At 39.0% G+C, this 23,043-nt stretch overlaps 1 long non-coding RNA gene across 1 annotated transcript in view; it reads right to left on the reverse strand.

Annotated features, from left to right (window-relative positions):
* Positions 1–8,087: 8,087 nt before the first annotated feature.
* LOC142157863 (uncharacterized) overlaps positions 8,088–23,043 on the reverse strand; it is a 66,576-nt gene continuing 51,620 nt past the window's right edge. The window contains exon 2 of the long non-coding RNA XR_012692662.1: positions 8,088–11,737. This is a non-coding gene — a long non-coding RNA (uncharacterized LOC142157863). The remainder of the gene's footprint in view (positions 11,738–23,043) is intronic.

Genomic DNA, 23,043 nt, shown 5'->3' on the forward strand with positions numbered 1-23,043 from the left:
GTCTGTGTTTTATTTACATTTTTACCTGGTACACCACAAGTCCCGAGCGGGTTCTGGGTGCCAGGACATGCTGGCACTAAGTGACAGCATGCCCTGGCAGAAATGGTAGGCTGGTGCTTGTAATACTACAAGTGCCAGCATGCCCAAACAATGGGCAGGCCATGCATGCTGGGACCACAGACAAAATGGATTTATACATTTATTTAAATAATGTAGGGGGTGCGGCTACTTCCCCAATAAACATGTCCTTACTTTGCTTGGCTTGCCCTCTACCTTCCCTGTTACACCTCTCTGTACATGAAGAGGCAGAAGTGGGAGATACGTCTCGGTCCAAGAACAGACTGAGACGGATCCTTGGCTATTGTGCATGCCCAGTAAAAGCTCTTTGCTGTTACAAGTCGGACTCTACATGAGGCCCTTTGTGCATATTATTTTGCTTTTTTTAAAAAAAATATTCTTCATAGTCACAGTGCTGTATAAAAGTTTATTTTGCTGAAGCTAAACATCCATAACTATAGGACTAATGATATCATTCCATTTCATCTTAACTATTTGTCTCTTCAGTCATATCTTTTTCGATAACAACACTTTTAGCCATGCATTTATAGCCCTCTATCTTATCTGAAAATAGTCTGAATTATTGTGTCTCCTTGACAAAATTTATTCAGTTGCAAAAGTACAAGAGGTGCTGTAGTGATGTTAACACTGCTTTTTGTTCTTCTAGATGTCGGCAAGTTACAGCAGAGATTCACAGCTGTCATACTGTTCAGAAATTGTTGACTGCCACTGTTCACAAATACTAAATCAAGTTAATGGGGCATCTATTATTGAGAGCGGTGATATGTGTATTCAAATGAAAGCACATTTCAACTTCAAAGCTTTAACAACCTCGCTTTAATAAAATATTCCATATTTTAGTTGTGAAGGCTTTGTATTTTTCAGGTACTCTAAGGAGTTACTGTATACTGCACAATATGTGCAATTCAGTATTCAGTTGAAGCAAAACAATTTATGTAGGCTTTCTTAACACAGCCCAAAGTGCTGTAGCAGAAATTAAATTGTGAAATAAGGGAATTAGGAAAAAAATATTTGGTACAATAGAATATAACTTTAATGTGATTATGTAATCTCTATGGGCAACGAAAGAAGGAAAAGCAATTTGCTTCTGTGCAAAGAATTTAAATGAGTGAAGTAAGTACAAATGTTTATATATACATGGAATTTTGGATCTTTTTTTTATTAGTTGATCAAGGAATAGGCAGAAAGTTGCTTTAAATAGTATACAGAGATTTGTAGACCTTCCACTGTCATCAAACGTGTCCATTTGTTTAAAGGTTCTAGATAGACTTTTATGTATTTATTAGTCTGCATCCCTATTCGTCTAGGAAAAGAGAAAACAACATTTGCTCAGAGACGAGATCTGGGCCTTGTTGACTCGACAAGCCTGAGAATGAAACACAGTAAATAGCTTCACATCTCTTTGCACAAGAGTTTGTATCTGAAGGCCCCTGATACACTACACCTTGGACCACCAGGTTACGTCCTGGTTCAGTTTGATCAGAGTTGCTGTAATCGTCACCTATGCGGTTAATAATAAAAGAAAAAATAATGTCCCTTTTATATGGTTACGGAGAAAAATGTGAAACACTATCGGTCGATTCATCAAGGAATGCAAAACGAACGTAGTGTGCGTTTTTTTTAAAAAATGCACATAAATTGGGCATATGCACGTCTGTATTCAACAAGGAATGGATGTAAAGATACATTTGTTCATGAATGTGGGTTTGGGTACTCTCTGCTTTAACAGACAATACACTGCAGCACATATTAGGAATATAAAGTTACAAAAGAACATACAGAAAAAACTTATATAATTAATGTCACCTGTTAATAATATAGTCATTAACGAGATATATATATATATATATATATATATATATATATATATATATATATATATATATATATTTACCATAAAATACATTTATGAGGATGTTATGCATTTCTACTGTACATTAAATGCATATTAACCATTGCTCCTGATTATACACACATGTTCTAACATACATATCTGATTGTCATCACTAGGAATCGGATCTTACACCAGACCTGTAGCTGGTGTAAGTGATAAGACAGACAAACACATACCTTTGAGATATCCATAGCTTGAATCTCTCTCTCCTCATCAGTTTTACCTTTACTTTCCAAGGCTTATTTCTTTATCAAAGCCTATCAGCCCTTCTCCTGACTCCATTGCCATTGCTATGACCTCCACTCACCCCACCCTATTTGTGTCTTTCCCTTCCCCTTAGGATGTAAGCAGGGCCCTTTTTCCTCGTGTTCTACTTCTACTATTGCATCACCCTCTGTATCTTTAGGCCTGAATTATAATTGACCAATGACCTTTAAAGCAAAAGTATATTATTTTAATCAGTGTAATAATGAAGACCATAATTATGTAACCCTCCATAAGGGTTTTTCACTTACTATATTTGTGTACAATATGAAAGCAAGTGAACCGAAGTATGGAGGCAATTTTTGCTATAACCCTGGTGTAAGGCAGTGAGGGGAGAAGAGCCAACTAATGAAGCCTCCGAGCGCAGCCCTGCATCTGGATGGTAGAGGGGTGTTAAACCTCGCAGTAAGACTCACCTCACAGTTTCCGGGTTTTATTCTTGATACAGCGCTTGAGTCAGTTTCTTTCTTCCTGTTGTTGGTCCTTCCAGGGATTGACTCAGGAAATACCTACCTGACTCCCTAAAAACCACTTGTAGGAACACACGCAAGCTCACAGGTAAAACGGATAAGCTACATGACATGTTTATTAGAATAAAAGCTGGGCATCTTATGGCATAACACCTATACTTCTCTGGCACCTTGACAAGCGATTCTCGGAAGCACAGTGGCTTAGTTGTTAGCACTTCTGCCTCGCAGCATGATGATGATTCTCTGGCCATGGCAGACTACCCAATGGAATTGTCACTTCCATCTACTTGTTTTTCATCTAGCTAATAGTCTTGTTGCCTTGCCTGATTGGTAGCCTTCTTTTCCAAACTGTCAGCCTTGTCTGTTTGTGTAGAGACTCTGCCTGTTAGACTGGTGACTTTGTCATTCTCACTCTCTTCACTTTTGACAAGACTCTCACATCCACAGTATCACTAAGACTGTATTTTCTGCATTTCTTAGCAGAAACAAGTGTTGTGGGGATTACCACACCACTGTCTTGCTCCCTTGCTGTTTCTCTCCATTGTGCAGTCTCAGCAGTCATGCTGAGCCTGCCTTTGGCTGAGTCTGGCTCCTCTGGGTATAACTCAGAGGAGCCAGCTCTGAGTCTGGCTCCTCTGGGCATAACTGCGGATACCACTATGACTGCACTTGCCTCCTCCTCTTCCATACTCCTGTGTATCTCCTTCTCTTCATGAGATTCTGGTGCCAAAGCCCTGATTTCTAGTGGACTCTGATGTAATTTTCTTCATATCCAGAAATTTCAAGTCATAACAGGAGAGGCAGTTTACGGTTATTGGGGTCTGACCATAATTAACTTACAATAATCTCTTGTTTGAAATCCCACCAACAATAATATTTTTCTTGATTGCAGTAACACTGAAATGTGACTGATAAGAAAATGTTACATACAATTCAATGATCTTCATCAAAACATTAATATAATGATGACTGTATTTTAAATAAATATAATTATATTGTATATTTGTATATTCTTTAACAGAGAAAGCAATATATGTTAAATACTACACAAAAGATCATTTGTAGCAGTAAACAAAACACCGAATATGCATTTCCAATGAAAATTAATTTATGCAGGAAAAATAAACCAGTATATGTAAACATAACAATATCTGTCTACTTACTGTGAACATTCATCAGAACAAAAGGCATGGGAGAAGAGAACATGTAAAATGCATTAATTGCATATTTATGAATAAAGCACTTTACAGCAATGTATCACGTAGGGAATAACAGTATGTCTTGTACAAATATCACTCAGCATCACTTAATCACTTATGTTAATAAGTACTTTACAGTAAAAATGGATACATTAACTCATGAAATCAACTTTTCTAGTTTCAAGTGATATTCTGGTTAGCATCCTTTGCATGTTGTCAGTGGATGGTCCAGAGTCGCTCTGTAATTTTTCACCAAAGATAAACAATAAGAATATTTTCAAGCTACACTCCCTAAGTAGGACAATTAGCAAAAATGACACCACAAAAGTAAAATAGACATCTGGATACTGTCAAACTATTAAGGCTGTCGTTTGAGTCAATGCCTCACCCACTGCATTTCATGGGTTTGTGCTGACCTGGAACATTCCTCTTGTCATGCTGTAAAAACCTAGTGGGTTTGTATTGACTCCAGCAGGTATATTTACTAAACTGCGGGTTTATAAAAGTGGAACTGTTGCCTATAACAACCAATCAGATTCTAGCTGTCATTTTGTAGAATGTACTAAACAAATGATAACCAGAATCTGATTGGTCCCTATAGGCAATATCTCTACTTTTTCAAACCCACAGTTTAGTATATATAACCACAAGAGTTGTCATATAATAGGAAGCATTACACAGAAGCCTATAAACTCCTCATAAAATGGTTTATTAACCCAAGAAAATGTACACAAATCAATGTGGTTTATAAAATGTTTTAGAATAAAGGGCATCTTAGCAAAAGGCATCTTGAAATTGGTGAATTGTTTGTATTCTTTTTCAACTATACAACTATGAAATTCTGCTTTTCTTAAATGCAGATTTTAAATTCCTTGTTGTCCCTTTATATCAACTGAGTTCTGGTAGTAATTGACTTCTGTTTATTGCTATTATATCAGTGCATATAGATTTTTGCCTTTTGAGAAGAAAACCTAGTCACAATGGTGTACCTCATTAAGCACTGGAATCACTAAAACGACAGGTTGATATTTTTGTTTTATGGATGGAATATTAAAATGAAATATACATATTTGAATAGCAATAGAGTTGGTTTTCCAAAGAAAAGATATGCAATGCTTGCACAATTCACAGAAGGTTTTAGAAAATGCTCTATGGGGTGTGAGCCTATCAATTCTCCTTATGTAAAAATGTATTTGCATCAGCTCATAACACATGGCCTACACCATTTTAGATTTTTCCTTTGAACTAATTTCCAATGCCACTTGCTAGGGAAGAATATTCAACAAACATGAGCAGTTACTGACTCTTAGACTTTCAGGACAAACTGAGGTTTTCTGGAGTTCAAGGCAAACTACAGTTACAGAATAGAGCTAATCTTCCCCTACAACTTATTAAAATATTTTTTTTCAGATTCTCATGATCACACTTAGGGCTAGATTTACTAAGCTGCGGGTTTGAAAAAGTGGAAATGTTGCCTATGGCAACCAATCAGATACTAGTTGTCATTTTGTAGAATGTACTAAATAAACGATAGCTAGAATCTGATTGTTTGCTATAGGCAACATCTCCACTTTATCAAACCCACAATTTAGTAAATATACCCCTTAGTGACCTTTCCAAATATAAGTCTTGCAACTGGTGCTGGAACAAAGACCTTAGTGAGAGCTTTTGATTAGCAAAGCAGTGCTGAATATGATATGATATCATAAAACACAAGATTTAACTCAAAAAACGCTTTTAAACCTGGTCACCTGTCCTCTGAAGCTTTATAACCACTGTTACAACCCCCACTAGCTACTGTGTGAACAAGCTCGATTACAATAGTAAATATGTATACTACAATCTAAACCTCTATGTTTGCTAAATACACTTATATTTATATATTTCCTCCCTTGTTAACATTGCAACAGTTTTCACTCTGGAAAAGAGTCAGCAATACCAATAACTGACTCAACTTAAACTTGCAGTGAGAAATATGTAATCTTTTAAATAGAGGATTTAATTATTTTCTACTGGTGTTGTTCCTGGTTTGATAGCACTTTAAATTAAAAATCAATAATTAAAAGTAAAATTATTCCCCCACTCATTGGCCACAGCTGGTTCTGCTTCGTCCATTAGCAGCACACTGCACCAGTGAGTGGATTAGGTCATTTTAGAAAAAAAAAAATTGCACATTAGTTTAGTTTTTTATTTTATTTTGTTGACTCTTCTGGGGTTTCACATATCTATTGCCTATAATTCTCCCTCCCCAAGCCCCAGACACACTTAGTTCAAGGCCTGCAAGTATTCCAGCACTTTTCAACAAAGGACACCTCTGGAAGAGTGTGACACAATTGCCCCCACTAGCGGCATCCAGCCTTGCACTGACCAACCTTGGAAGTGGTTATAATCATATTGGAACACCCCACTATTTCCCCATTATAATAATATTCAGACATCACTAGCTATGGCTGGAGCTGGTTGTTTAATCTGTGAAGAGCATGATCTCTTTGTAAAAGGTTATGCATTCACTGATTTTTAATAGAAGTGCTCAGGCTCTGTTTTCTGAAAACCGAACCCACCCGAACTTAGGGGATCCGAGTAGGCTCACGAGCCGGCTTGGGACTTTCGCACGTCCTCAGGTCTGAATCAAGGCAAAACATCATTGTCGCGTTGTCGGATCTCACTCAGTGACATTGCTCACACAGAAACATGGGTAGCAGTGTTCTTGTCACTCTCCAGTCTCCAGTGACATTGCTCAGTGCCATTACTCATACAGAAACAGGGGTAGCAGTGTTCTTGTCACTCTCCAGTCTCCAGTGACATTGCTCAGTGCCATTGCTCACACAGAAACAGGGGTAGCAGTGTTCTTGTCACTCTCCAGTGACATTGCTCAGTGCCATTACTCATACAGAAACAGGGATAGCAGTGTTCTTGTCACTCTCCAGTCTCCAGTAACATTGCTCAGTGCCATTACTCACACAGAAACAGGGATAGCAGTGTTCTGTCCCTCTCCAGTAACATTGCTCAGTGCCATTGCTCACACAGAAACATGGATAGCAGTATTCTTGTCACTCTCCAGTCTCCAGTGACATTGTTCATACAGAAACAGGAAAGGTAGCAGTGTTCTTGTCACTTGACAAAATTGACTGGAAATTACTGGAAATGAATGTTACTGAGGTTAATAATAATAATGTAGGAACAAAAAAGGAGCCAAATTATGCAATTTTAGAAAAAAATAGGGATTTTAGAAAAAAATAGGGATCCAAAACCAAAACATATGAGGGTGGTTTTGCCAAAACCAAAAGTTATTTCAGATCCAAAACTAAAACCATAACCAAAACACGGGGATCAGTGAACATCTCTAATTTTTATTAACCGTTGTGGTTTGTTTTTTTAACCAGATCCAGTGCTCAGGAGAGGGGCTTATATACTCTTTTACTTTCATTCAGTTCTATTTCTTAGCATGCTATCCAGCTTCAGCTGCTAGACAGCACATATTTCAGATTAGTAGGAAGGACATTACAAGACTTTTAACTTGGCAAAACCCAGATCTTACTGGACACTTTGGCAATTGATTGTTAATGAATACTTGGGCTCCACTGTTCTAACAAACCGCCTTAGCGATCAGCAACAAAACAGTAGAAATAGCAGATATTGGTACAATTTAGTAGGACACTATGCTGTACGTAACACAAAAGCACAAACTCCAATAACGCTAAACAACTGGTATACATAAACATATTAAACCTTATAATGCACTTGTGTTTAAATAGCCAAAATCAATTTGGTGGTTAAATGTATTAATAAGAAGAATGGAAGAATCAAGGACACATGTACTTTGAATTAATTAGTTGCTTGCTTTTCCCTATATAATGCCTGCAAATTAAGAGAATGATAACTCAACTATAGTTTCAAAAGAAAGCCCTATCTGTCACAATAAAACAATATAACACAACATAAACAACATAAAATTCACCTGAATGGAGGAAAAGTAAAAAGTGTACTTCTGGCAAAACTGACAAAGTGCTAAATAGTGAAAATAAGCCTGTGACCCTGAGTGAGAACATCAACTAAAACCTCTAGCGCTGAATGGGTTAAATGCAAAAAAGAGATTCTCAGGGTAATACAGTTTACGCTTATTCATTTCCTCTTTCCTATTTTTAATTTCCTTTATCCTTTAATATACAAATGAACTAAGGGTCACTAATTGCTAATCTTTTATTAAACGCAGGCAAATCAATAGATAAGATAGAGAGCACTTTTACTATACAATGATATACATTTACAAACTCACACTAAACATAGACTAATGTTTGTTGCAATTATATTGACATTTGTTCTTGTTTGTTTTCTAGTTTTTTTTCCCTCTCTTCTCCTCGGACGTTGGTTGTCTGAAGGCCAAAAAGCAGATGTTTGAAGTGAATTCCAAAACAGGAAAATTAATGTTACTAATAAAACGTTCTGCATAAAATATCAGCCTAAAGCTCTGTTCTTCTTCAGCAAATGGAAACAGGTGCAGAAAGGTGGAATTAAAAGTTCATTCAAACCTATTACATTAAATTATGACACATAAAATCTAGGTGGAAAGCTGCTTAATAAAAAGAATATGACACATTTCTTAATTGATTGCTATAATAATTAATACAATGATATTCATGTAACCGTTCATGCAGATATCATTTTCGTTTTCATTTTCAGGATTTGGACATTTTCAAAACCTTTGGTTAATAAAGAACTGTATGATTTTATGCTGAATAACAATATAAACTAGCCTACAGTCTTCATTGACTCTTTATATTCAATTACACATTGTTGTTATCAAACTGTTGAATGATATAGGCGTTTGCAGTATATGGTCCTCTATCAAGGGCTATATCTGCATTTCTTAGGGCCCTTTGTCACTAATTTTGAGTTTGCCTTAAAAAAATAGCAAATTGCATGTGAAAATGCATAGAATACTATGTGTTTGTGCATGAGTTTGATATACGGTTAGCATGCAGCTGATATGTGCTGGATGTGTTCTCATGCATTTGCGAATGTATCCAAATTGTAAATCATACAGAACTTTTTCCAATCATCGCAATAGCCCAGTAATTTCAATGGGTTTTTTGACATGTAGGAATCACATTGAAATGAATAGGCAATTGGAATGTATGGGCCATTAATATGCATTGGAAAAGTACTCTACAACGCTGGTGTAACTGCTTTTGTTAGCCTATAATAGGTATGTACACAATGTGCTACCATAAAGATGTACTGAAATGAAACTAACAGTATCCATAAAAAAGGAACACAACTGAAAAAATTAAATAAATCAAGATGATAATGAAAAGCACACAGACACAGGTATGACGTCAGAGTCAAGAGAGAAAAGAAGAAAAAGGAAGTATCATTCAGGATGAATAGGTTTTGCTGCCATATAGTTGTGGTCAACTGCATTATGGTATAGAAAGAAGACATCACATTTGAAAAATTCAAATATTTTGTAAGAAAATACCTTTCACTATCTGCTTTATGTGAGGGGTCCAAATTTAATTTACCTCTTTGCATTCATCAGAAGATAGAACCATTTCAACACTATGGGGCTCATTAATATTATGACATATGTAATTTTTTTGGTATAAAATAGGCATATCTGTACTTGAACTGTGAACCAAAATGTGTCTGCACATGGCTTTGTGTGTATTGTTGAATTACGGGGGGGGCAAGGGCAGGTGTATCTCTTGCCAGTGCTGGAGAACTGGTGCAATGGTATAACAGTACGTAATGATGAAGACTATCAGAAGCACTATACAGTATAGCCGCTTTTGATTGGCTGATAGCAGATTGACCTCTACACATGATAGTCCTGGTGATGAATATTTCCGGGGGTAGTTAGTTTTCCGGCCATGGAAAACCCGGCGGTGCTTAAACCGGCTGGAGGAAGCCGAAGAGCTGCTCGCCGACTGCCTGAAATGAATGACTTTTGTCAATTGCGGGCCCTGAATTGTGGTGGCTGACGTCACATTGAAAATCAATGTGATCCGACTTGTTCAGGTAATAATTTAAGGAGACAACGCCTGCACAAGGTACATGGCATAGTAATGTACCGGGGTAAGCACTGTCGGGTTTTCCACAGTTGGAAAATGTTACCCAACCCAAATATTTCTTTATGCCATGCAGCCATGCATTCTTTCTGCTGTAATGTATACCCCTTGTCACACCGATTTGTTCTGCTAATTACTTCTATGCATTTATTTCTGCATGTATGTAGGATTTTGTCATCATATGGAATGTGGGACACTACAAAAATATATGATTATGATAATGATAGTAATTAAATTATTAGCATTGCAATTGTATTAAATAAGTTTGCAGCCGTCTGTCTAAATGACATAAGTGACACTTCCATGTGTAATACTGCACAAAAGAAGTTCCCCATTTGATTTTTAAACAGGAGAACACCAAGGTGTATATTTACTAAACTGCGGATTTGAAAAAGTGGAGATGTTGCCTATAGCAACCAATCAGATTCTAGCTGTCATTTTGTAGAATGCACTAAATAAATGAAAGCTAGAATCTGATTGGTTGCTATCGGCAACATCTCCACTTTTCCAAACCCGCAGTTTAGTAAATCTAGCCCCAAATGTTTTATGTAATTTCATTTGCATTTTATATTTGTGTTTAATTATATTTTAGATTGAAAAGGCAACCTTCATATTTATTAATAACGCAAGACAATATTTTCTCTTGTGTATGTGACACTTAATTACATTAGTAATATTGATTACAAACAGGGTAATGAGGCTTACTACTTACTACTACCCGTTAAACCACATCTCAATGCTATTTCTACGTATGGTGAGTAAGTATTACACACTTGTATGGCTGACATGAGTCTGGCACAAATGCTACTGTCTTTGAACTTGAATTGACCCAGGGGTACATGCACGTAAATATACTTTTTTTACGTGTGTCTTTTCCTACATAACTTCAGAGTGAAAATGTGTCCGCTATACATTAAATCTGCAATTTTATTTTCTAGATCGGGAGATTTACGGATTTTTGCTGTGTTCAGAAGTTAGAAGAATGACGATTGGACTCCAGATATACTGCAATCTAAGTCTATAACACCTTGGGGCATATCAAGTGTAATTCTCACCAAATGTTCCTTGTCTGTTTCACATGTTCTTTTGCTTTGCTAAATTGGCCAAGTTCTCCTTTGTCTGTCTAACAACTGTGAAGCTGAAGGCTATTACTGCAACTAAACAAAATGTACTTCTGCTATTGAGTTTTCATGTAAAACCAATGAAATAAAAGAACCATTTGAAACACCATTGAAAAAGGTCAATAGCACTATTTCAGAAATAGTCAAAGCTGGGAAAAATGCAATATTTTATATGCAAACAGTGTCCATTTATTGGTGTCATTGGGTGACTAGGGGGCTTGTTCTGAGTGAGTAATATGCCAGTAATAAGCGTATCTTATGCGGAAAAACTCTCTGCGCTTGGTCAGAAAACTGGGCACACGCATATGCGCCCATGGAGATTTTCATGACTCTGCCACACATCCGCTTTTGCCTGGATTGGAGGGACTGGGGGGATGCAGGTATTCCAAAGTAGGCTGAATACAGTAATTGCATGTTCGCACAATTGCAAACAGATGCAATATGCACCTGAGAAAGCCGTATTACTTGGTCAGGGACATGTGCAAATAGTGGATGATGATGGTGATCCCCAGCACTAGCGTACCGCTTGAGATTTGCTGTCTGCGGATGATACGCTTAAGCTGATTGGTGATTCCTTTGCTGTTTGGGCATGTTTTATGTGCCATTTTTTTTTTCTTGTACAAGAGATGGAGAGTTGTTTCTGCTGTAATAGAGAAGTTTAAATGGTTAAAAACATGGACTTGAGTAGGCCATAAGTATATAAACAAGGCACATATTCGACTGTTGCAGAGCGACACGCGCCTTAAGTTGCCGCTTTGCATACGGTCGCAATTGCAACTTTTTTAATGAACACAAATGACCCCTGCGATTTTGTACACAATTGAGACCAACACTACATCATCCCCTAGATCTCAGTGATCTAACATACTGTAAGTGTTGTTTAAGAGAAGATGATCTGTTTCTCTTTAAAACAGAAGCTCCTTGCAGAAATTGTTAAACAAGAAATAGCATTTGTTGAGAAAGGACATGAATGGAACATGTTTACATGGCTGTCAAGGGGAAATTGCTATAGATCTCCTGAGAGGAGGTTAGTGAACTAATAGTATGAAATTTCTTAGTAAATGGGAACACTCTGTAAAGATGAATGATGAGGTCCTGGGTTGTACAGTAACTGCTCAGTACAAAATAAATCTACTGTACGTGTATGGCTGAAAATAGATTTTACATGACAAATTTACAAAAACCTTTGTCACTGGAGTAAAGAAGATGCAACTGACAGTACATTACAATAATGTACAGCAACTTTGCCATAAATTATTCAAGGAATCCTTAGGGTGAAGTTGCCAGGGCCAGTGATAGGGCAACTAGAAGGTGCTCAGCCTATAAAGACTGCCCTTTAGTTCCCAAAGGGAGAAACCGGAGAAATAATTACAGAGAGGGTGCTTCCTGCCACCTATGGATGGTCAAAAAAGCCAATATAAACTAACCCTTTCCCAGGAACACAAAACAGTGCTAAAATTAGATTCCAGTAGATTATTTAGGAGATGGAATGAAAACTTAAACAAGAATATAATTAAAAGAATAGTGAACTACCAAATAAAAGGATTAAGTTCAGTGAATCGTTATTCAATAAGTCAAGTTCAATATTAAGAACTGTAGAGTATGAATACTAATTAATGTAACATATAAACTATCAAATAACAAATTTATCAAGTCCAAAAGAACATTAAAATATGTTATCAATAGTATAATAATGTACAAAACAAATATCCTTTAAATGTAACATATAGGGTATTTTTAATTTTAAGTTAAACTTTAACTCAGTCTTACTATTATTTTGAAACATTGATTTTCTTATATTTATTTCTAAACATTTATTTATATAGTGCCAACATATTTATATAGTGCCAACATATATACGTAGTGCTTTACAATCATCCACAGCAGTCCATGAGCTGGTTGAGCTTGCAGTTTATGTTCTCTACCACACGCACTAACCTATCAGTATGTTTATGGACCGTGAAAGGAAACTCAAGAAAACACTGGGAGAACATAAAAACTCATTAAGCTCATCTTGGTGCAGCAACGTACTAGAGATCCCAGTCATTATCGTCATCAAACAGTCTGGGCTTGTCATCAGCATCACCATTTATTTATATAGCACCACTGATTCCGCAGCGCTGTACAGAGAACTCACTCACATCAGTCCCTGCCCCATTGGAGCTTACAGTCTAAATTCCCTAAAATACACAATACACACACACACACACACACACACACACACACAGACTAGGGTCAATTTTGATAGCAGCCAATTAACCTACCAGTATGGTTTTTGGAGTGTGGGAGGAAACCGGAGCACCTGGAGGAAACCCACGCAAGCCCAGGGAGAACATACCAACTCCACACAGATAAGGCCATGGTCGGGAATTGAACTCATGACCCCAGTGCTGTGAGGCAGAAGTGCTAACCACTACGCCACCGTGCTGCCCACCCGGTGGCGTCACACTATAAGATGCAAACCTACAGCACAGGGTCCCACTGTTATACATAAATGTGTCCACCTCTACATGAGGCCCTCTGTATGTAACTATTAACAGTCCACTGAACCACAATACTTTTATCCGGCATTGAACCCCTGAGAGTTTAATGGCGACTTTCAGGCACCGCAATGTATAATCCTGTGAGTCTGGAGAGGATAGCAATTGTTTTTGAGGCACTGGAACAATGGATAAATAGAGTTCAGGAGCCACAGTCTGAAGACAGATCTGGCAAAGGAACAGTGGAATTAGACATAAGCAAGTCAACAGAGCGGAGGCACATAATTTTCTGTAGGTAAGAAGTTATGAAGATTATGAGAACGGGCAGCCCAAAATTTGTGAAGCTCTGAGGTACTTGCAAGCTAAGGAATGCAGCACTCAATGGAATCACTATTGTGGACTTGGGAAGAGTAAATCCTATGATGAAATAAGTATTAGAACTTGTGGAGATCTCAGCACAAGGCCATACAAAAGTTGGACACTGGGATTGTCAGGATACAAGGATGTTAGGGGAGGAGACCACTAGATAACCCTGGTATCCAGGGGTTCTGGATCACACAGGCAAAGAGAGAGAGCTGATATAACAATATCTTTAATACAGTAGACAAGAAACAACTGTAACTAATAGCAATAAAGATGAACAACATCCAGAATATCACCAACTTTCAGTAAATACCCCACAGCATCCCGAAGTCACTTTTAGCACTTGATGCAGTTACTGGGGCAACCGCAAAGAAGATACAACAATCCACTAAGAGTACCAAAACTGTTATACCTATACTGTGCATGAGTTCATATCTCCGGCCAAGCTATTATAAATCCCCTCCTCAAGCTGTTATCCAAGACGGTGGTCCTGAGGCAATAACCATAGTAATGAAGTCTCAGGTTTTCCGGATATCTCCGAACACCACTGTGTGTCAAGCTGTTGGATCTATGCCGTAATCAGGCACCAGAATCATTTATGCTTGTGGCTGCAACCAGGGCCGGATTTACCACTAGGCAACCTAGGCACTTGCCTAGGGCCAGTGGTCCCCAAGGGGGCCCGGCAGCAAAGCGGGTGGTGGGGTATGCCAGCCAATAAAAAAACATTGTGTCCAAGGGAGAAAAAAACAAACAAACAAAAAATCACATAATTACAGCGGCCCCCGGCAGCCTCCTCCCCACCTCCCTGCTCCTCCCTGCTCCGTTGCATTCCACTGGATGTCGGGGTGAGTCACGCCCGACATCATATTCAGAGATGACTCATTGTGGAGCGGAGAGGAGCAGCGCGTGCGGCAGGGCAAGAAAGAAGACAAAACAGAACAGAAGATGAGAAAACAGAAGAAAACAGAAGAGCAGAAAGCAATAGAAAGGTATGGAAACTAACGGAGGCACAATGGCACACTATGATAAAGGGTAAACTAGTTGTTTCAAACACAGTTATGAAGGGGCACCATGGTGATGTGAAGGGCACAGAGGTGATGTGAAGGGGCACAGAGGTGATGTGAAGGGGCACAGAGGTGATATTATGAAGGGGCAAAGATGACGATGAAGGGGCATAGTGTTATGATGGAGGGACAAAAGTTACAAGGGGCACATGATTGTATTTATGCATATTATTCTTGCAAACAACTTAATAAGTATTTCTGTCCTGATTTAAATACTTATTAGGTTGTTTTGACCCAACTACTTAAAAAACGAGACTGCTCTGTAATTATTTAGTGTTGCCTTTTTCTGTAGGAGGGTGGCCTAGCTCTTTTCACATGTTAGGTACGCCCCCAATGGTATGGCCACCCCTCCTTTTGCGGCACATAGCTTCCCTTCTACTCAATTATAGGGCTATATGGTATGCTACAAAATTATAGTGCTATGGATTGTTTTAGGTAGGAGGGCCCCAAACCGGTATCTTGCCTAGGGCCCCATGAGGTCTAAATCCGGCTCTGGCTGCAACTCAGATGGGCCTAGCTGTTTCTCAGAAGGGAGCTGTCCTGGTACAAATATCTCGACAATGGACGCCCTGATCCATTGTCCGGATCCTTCCAAAGTTAGATTCCCCTTCCGACCTGTTACTTGCATATACTTGCAATATGTGCAATCCTAGTTGCAAACTTTGATTTCTACTGTCTTGCTGTTCCTAGCCACTTAGCCAAAGCTCTCTACTGACAAGGTAGGGACCTGCACCCCAGTCACGCTGCTCCAACAGGTCAACAGAGCCACGAGTTTCTCCAAGGTAACACATTCCATCCATAGTGCGAATAAGATTTGCTATCTGGTCATTCTTCAGAGCCAGCAGGAGACAGAACCCCAACACCAGGCTCAGATAAATCCCGAACACCAAGTATTTACCTTGCAGGATCTTTTAAAAAGGTTAAATTTCCCACAAGGATAGTCCCACCTTGCAGGGTTATCCTAGGGTCCCATGTCTTAAGATTGGCTGGGATGTGTCTAGATGTTGGAGATGAGCAGGGAACAGGACTGCCCCACGTGAAATTGTTACCTGGACATGGGCAGTGCAGTTTAACACAAAATACGACACGCATTGGCATTTAAGTTTGGTACCCCAGGAACATAAATATCCCAGTATCTAGTAAAGTCCAGAAAAGAACAATAAGGACATACACTGATTATTGATAGTCTCACTCAGAATCAATGAAGAGAAACTCCTCATTTTAACCCCATCCAAACTTTTATGATGTAGAAGGGAATTTCAGGGCTTCTGACTTCCTGTTTTGGTCTGATGGAAGTGAGTACATGGCAGGAAATTGGTGAGGAACCATTTACAAGCAACTGAGATACATGTAATCCACCTGACTATATTTAAGAACTATGCCTTTGAGTTGATGTAGTTCAGAGATGAATGAACAATTAGTAAAGTATTATTAATCTATAAATAAACTTAACTCATCAAGGCAGATAACAGGAACTTCATAGTTCACAGCAATTTTCGATTAACAGATGGGGGAATGGAGAATTGTGAAACCCTTGCTGTCACAGGGAAGCAGCAAGCTCTTGGTGATTATGCACTGGAACTGAGGCTAAAAATAATGTCATAGTCCAGGAACAGGTAACATCAGGAGCCATATATTCAATAAAGCATAATTTTATAGATCAAAGGAGACTGGAGTCTCCCTTAGTATACAGATGCTGAATAGTGAGACAAGACTGAAATGTAATTCTTTCATGTGACTGAAGACTGACAGTTCAAAGTATAGATGGGTGGGATCGGTTCCCCGAGATCCAAATCCATCCGAATTTCGCCTATCCGAGTACCGAGCTGAGCAGGCTCGGTACTCTCCCGCCCATTCGGTATCGAATTCGAGGCAAAATGTCATTGTGACGTATTCATATTTCTGAGCTCGGTTCTCGCGAGATTTGAAAAGCAAAAATACCCGCCTTCACAGCAATCCATCGCCATTAGACAGAGGGAGAGAGCAGGGTTAGGTCACAGGCTATATTAGCGCAGGGACAGAGCAATAATTGTACACATTATTGTTTCAATTTATTCTATACAATTGTAATATTAATACCAATTGTATTATCAATTGTTAGAGCAGTAAGAGAGGAGGATAGAGAAGGCCTTTTCTTCAATTTTTGGCCCTCCAAGTGCTTTTGGGGTGTCCCATATTCCCCAGTGTTTTACAGTAATTTTTCTGGCTGTCAAAAGTCATATTTGTCAGCAGTATCTAAAACAATATTTTGCACTCCAAGTGCTTTTGGGGTGTCCCACATTCCCCAGTGTTTTACAGTAATTTTTCTCGCTGTCAAAAGTCATATTTGTCAGCAGTATCTAAAACAATATTTTGCACTCCAAGTGCTTTTGGGGTGTCCCATATTCCCCAGTGTTATACAGTCATTTTTCTGGCTGTCAAAAGTCATATTTGTCAGCAGTATCTGAAACAATATTTTGCACTACAAGTGCTTTTGGGGTGTCCCATATTCCCCAGTGTGAAACATTAATTTTTCTGGCTGTCAAAAGTCATATTTGTTAGCAGTATCTATCTAATACAATATTTTGCACAACAAGTGCTTTGGGCTCATTAAAATGGATTCAAAGCAGTCCACATATGAGCAAAATCAGCAAGCAGGTGCTGGCACCAGTCCTGATGGTAGTGTTCCCAGTACGTCATCTGGTAAAGCCAATGTAAAAGTACATAGTCTATTGAATCAGGGGAAAAAACACACACCAAAAAAAAAAATTACCGTGCTGAAGCAAAAAAGAAGTGTAACTGAGGAAAAGTTAAGTGAGGATAAAAAAAAAATTGCCAACATGCCATTCTACACACGCAGTGGCAAAGAAAGAATGAGACCTTCGACTTTCTCTATTAGTGGCAGATCAAAAAATGTTACCGAGCCTTCTTCTTGTATGGTCACTCGTGACCAAGCAAGACCAAGTAATTTGGAGTCTAAAAGTGGTGCACAACTATTGTTACGCGGGAAAGCCGAGCTGCAAGAAAACAGTAAGGCATTAGAGGATAATGTATGCTCTGAATCAGAAATGACACCAATCCCTGTGGAGAGTCCATCCCCCAGTGGTATGTCTAATCGTGAGCATTCTGTTTGTGTACCCATAAGGAAGGGCCCTTTCAGCAGTTCTGTTGATGCGTGCCTGAACAGCCCGAGTGTAGCCGGTGATACACAAATTGAGGATGCCGCTTTGGAATTAGAAGAGGATGAGGGGGAGATTTGTGTAGGCGACGAGGGCGCTAATGATGATGTTGATGAGGATGATGCAGACAGATACCAAATTGCCTTTCTCAATTTCTATTTATATTCTAGAGTCTACAACGGCTGAATAGTTTTCTATTTTACTCCTAGTTGAGAGGGGGTCTGATGCAGACAGATTCCAATCTGCCTTTGTCCATTTCAATTTATATTGTACAGTCTATAGCGGCTGAATTTTTTACTATTTTCTACAAGTGGAGGGGGGCCTAGAGAGACAGAAACCAAACTGCCTTTGTCCATTTCAATTTATATTGTACAGTCTATAACGGCAGATTTTTTGAGTATTTTCTACAATTGGAGGGGGGCCTATAGAGACAGAAACCAAACTGCCTTTGTCCATTTCAATTTATATTGTACACTCTATAACAGCTGAATTTTTTAGTATTTTCAACAAGTGGAGGGGGGCCTATAGAGACAGAAACCAAACTGCCTTTGTCCATTTCAATTTATATTATACAGTCTATAACGGCTGAATTTTTGAGTATTTTCTACAATTGGAGGGGGGCCTAGAGAGACAGAAACCAAACTGCCTTTGTCCATTTCAATTTATATTGTACAGTCTATAACGGCTGATTTTTTGAGTATTTTCTACAATTGGAGGGGGGCCTAGAGAGACAGAAACCAAACTGCCTTTGTCCATTTCTTTACATATTTAACTATAAGTGTAGGGTGTAATATACATCCAAAGACGATGGCTGCATTGCCAATATGCATAGATGGAGAGGAAGACAATCTGGTTTGTGTGTAGAATTAATGAAGGCCTATCAGGAATTAAACTGTTTTTTTGATAATTTATTAGCTTTACAATTACATTACTTATCCAAGAAACAGGTGGAGCACTAAATTTGGTTATTTTATGCCCAAAAACATTGATTTTTAAACAAAATAGCAAAACCAAACCAAACAAAACCAAAACCAAAACACGCAATGGCGGTTTGGCAAAACCAAAACCAAATCACGACGGTAATCCAGATCCAAAACCAAAACCAAAACACGGGAGTCAGTGAGCATCTCTAGTTCAAAGAGTCAACAGTTACATTTAGCGACAGAACAGTATCTGATATCACCTCCTCAGGAGATAATATTAAGGTTTGCACATCTGATAATTTCATGGCTGATCCTGGAGTGCCCATTGTAGTACATCATCATGAATAAGATGGTCAAGAGAACCAAGAGGTGAAAAGGAATTTTCTACAGCCATCAGTCAGTAGATGGCTCTGCAAGGATCGAGATAACAACGGCAGGAGCAGAAACACTTGATATCATCTGTGATGTAGAACAAGAAAGAGGTACAGAAGCTGTAGCAAGGATCAGTGGAAAGACAACAGGCTTATCATGTACAGAAGCTAGGGTAGTAGGTTTGTCTCAGACCCAATGGCCAGGGCAGCAGGACCAATCTTACACTTAGATGAACACCGACAAGGACCTTGGACAACGCAGCCAAAGTAGCCGTCTCAAAGTCAGAGAGGGCAGTATTCTCAATTGCCTTGGACAGGGTGGACAGAATTCTCAGAGTGGACCATCAGAAAAGGAGGTAGCAACTGGACCCTCGGAGGACCTTCTAAAAAGGAAAAGTAGAGGTGTTGCCCATAGCCAAACCCATAATTACACATTTTAGTGCCCTGGGTGAAAAACAACACACATGACTCCCACACTGAAGCTGGCATGCCATCCCAACCTTGCACCCTGGAGAGTGGCACATCTCGCATTGCCCTAGATAGGGCCCTGCAGAGTACAGAAGTGTACATAATACGTAATAATACAGAGTCTTGTTTTTATTATAAATGACCTACTGTACACTATGTTTAACCGTTCTACTAGTTATATCTATGCGGGCACAGCACACATGACAATCATCTTTTTGCTTTTTGTTCCCTGGCTAGCATACAAACAAATGATAATGGCAGCAACAATTAATAATGAGTGTAGACAAGGATCCTGTATTAGTAGAAGGATACACTTTATCCTAGGCTATTGACTAGGTTCCAGATGGATCTTATACTGTAGACAAATATATATTATGTATATACAGTACAAATATATATATATATATATATATATATATATATGATGATAACACCGACAGTGACAAAAAATTAACGAAACTGACTTGCCCGACAGTTAATAATTGCAGACTGACCTTGATAATGACAAAAAAAGTCCCCGACAGTCTGCTGGCAAATCACGACCAGCAGTAATGACGGCAGGGTGTTTTGACGTCATTTAAATAGGCGGTTGAGATATCACCACTTTTAAAGCGGCAATGCTGGTTGTCATTGAACGTAAGTGTTAGGGTTAGGGTTAGGGACCTGGCATTGCAGATTTTAAAATACTGATATAGCGGTCACCTTTTTAAATGGCATCAAAACACCCAGCCGTCATTACTGGTGGTCGGGATTTGTCAGCAGACTGTCTTGGACTTCTTTTGTCATTATTAAGGTCAGTCTGCATTTATCAACTGTTGGGCAAGTCAGTTTTATTAATTTTATGTCATTATATCCATTGTCGTTGTTATCAGCTCCGTTAAATCGTACCCCACCCGCTCAAAGTTGTAACTCTTGTTTTCAGACTTCACACATCTTATAGCTCAATTGTTTTATTATACATCTAGCTTAAAAGCAAAATATGATTATTTAAGTCATAGTTGATAAAGTTAAATTAGTTAAGCTTAATTTGTTTAGCTTGCTTGGTTTAATAAATATTTTTTTAAACAAAGTCTGAACATGTCTGAGGAAGAGACAGGGTGGGAGTCATATTTTTCTCCATACTAATTCATCCATAGTCCGTTGGAAAGAAAATTGAGCTAGCAGGTGAGACAGCAGAAATTTTAGCCAGTTGTACTGAAGCACACAGCTGCAGCAGTGTTAGCACAACACCTGTCTTTGGTTACTTGAATTTGCTATGTACGGCCAGTTTCCCATTAGCGAATTGACTCAGGTTCCTGAGAGCATTCTTTGGTTTCTAGTGGTTGTGTTTAGCCTGACAAAGACAGTTTATTCGCAAGCACTGAAACCTTCTTTGAGGCCTTGGACAGTTTGGAGACTTTTCTGCCATTGATAGAGTGGAATCGCTTGAAATCTCATTATAAAGTGTGTCTGTGACAATAGAGGAGGCATCAAGAGAAGCAGATCTCTCCCATAGGGTGATGTCCTAATGAAGTGATTCTGGCAGTGTCAGCCTTATTGCGGGGGTGCCTGCTCTAGCTATAGGGAGCTCAGAGTCCACCCTTTGGTTGTCCTTGTATTTCAAAATGACACTAGCATTCTCCACAATAGAGTTTATGTGTCACAAAACTAACCTGCTCCACACTCTTGTGCTGCTGATTCCTCTGCCTCTGCATAGAGGTCAGCACTTCCTGGTTTGGGTGGTCACATGATCGTGGCTGGGAGGCAGCATATTCAAACCTGCAGCGTACATAAAGCTCACTCTGACACTGCAGCTGTGTCAGAGCAACAGCTATCAATACCCAGACTGACTCCCTTTTATGCTGTATTGCTGCTGACCTTGGCTTCCCTTGTGATTCTTTCTTGGATAGTGCTTCTGTCTGTTAACCCCTCGTGAACCAGACCTTGCTTGTTTTGACCACTATCTCTTGGATCCTGATTTTGTACTGCCCTATCACTTCCCTTCTGCATACTTATTTTATACCTCACTGCCAGTGTACCAGTCCTCGGCTAGCTGACCTGCTTTCGTATTTCCCTTTCTCACTGCTGTGTAACGCTTAGTGGCTGATCAGAGGGCTGCGACCTTCGTGTTCCCTGCTGCAAATGTCCATCCTTCCTTGCAGTGGTTCTTTGTGAAGACCGGGGGACCCGTTAGATTCTGCACCTCTGTTTGGCCAGTGCTAAACCAGGCTAACATGTGTATCCATCACCCCAGGGCTCTCTTCCTGAGACAATCATTACATTATATTGGTAAATTACAAGCTATGCAATATCATTTTAAATAGAAGAAAGGGCTTGGGCACCTCCACCAACACCTGCTAAGGGTGGACCAGATGAACCTGGACAAGTGTGACAGGGGCTCTGCTGCACCTGCGAAGGTTCCTGCATTTTCTGGGGAACCATATTGGCCCCAGTAGCAGTGGAGCCATAACAGAAGAGATGGTGCATGTAGCCTATCACAGCTACTTTTGCCAGTGCTGCATCCATTCTCCATTTGGCAGCATCATGAGTCACCTGGGCAGCAAAACAGCAAAGTCTGGGTTCAAAACAAGCAAGCATCCAATGTATGATTGAATGTCAGAAGACTTGTCACTTTTTTGCTCACTGATAATTTTCTATAAAGTAGCAAGAGTTAAGAAAAAATATATTTTTTAAAAGAGCATAAACTTAAATGTTTTACTTGTCTACAAGGTATTAAACACTGCACAGTGTTGATAGCTATTGTGTAGAGAAAAATATAAAGGGCCTGAGTCATTAAGGAGAGTAAAGCATAAAAAAAGAGTAACTTTGTATCTGGGCAAAACCACGTTGCATTGGAGGGGGAGGTAAATGTAAAATGCGGGGACAGATTTATAGTTGAGGTAGAGCATGTCCTAGATCAAGTTTAAATTTCAGTGTACAAATAAAGCTATTACGTATTTGTGTGCTGGATGAGAAAACAGCCAGTATTTAACTGATGTGAAAAAAATAATTTGCACCCCTTGCATTGATTAACATGGTTTGTGCCAGAAAACATTTACTCCTTTTTTTGCCTTACCTTCCTTAATGACTCAGGCCCCAAGACTTTTGTAAAAAAAAAATACTTTAAAGTTATGGGTTTTACA

The sequence above is a fragment of the Mixophyes fleayi genome, chromosome 5 (genome assembly GCF_038048845.1).
Source record: "Mixophyes fleayi isolate aMixFle1 chromosome 5, aMixFle1.hap1, whole genome shotgun sequence".
Taxonomy (NCBI): Eukaryota; Metazoa; Chordata; class Amphibia; order Anura; family Limnodynastidae; genus Mixophyes; species Mixophyes fleayi.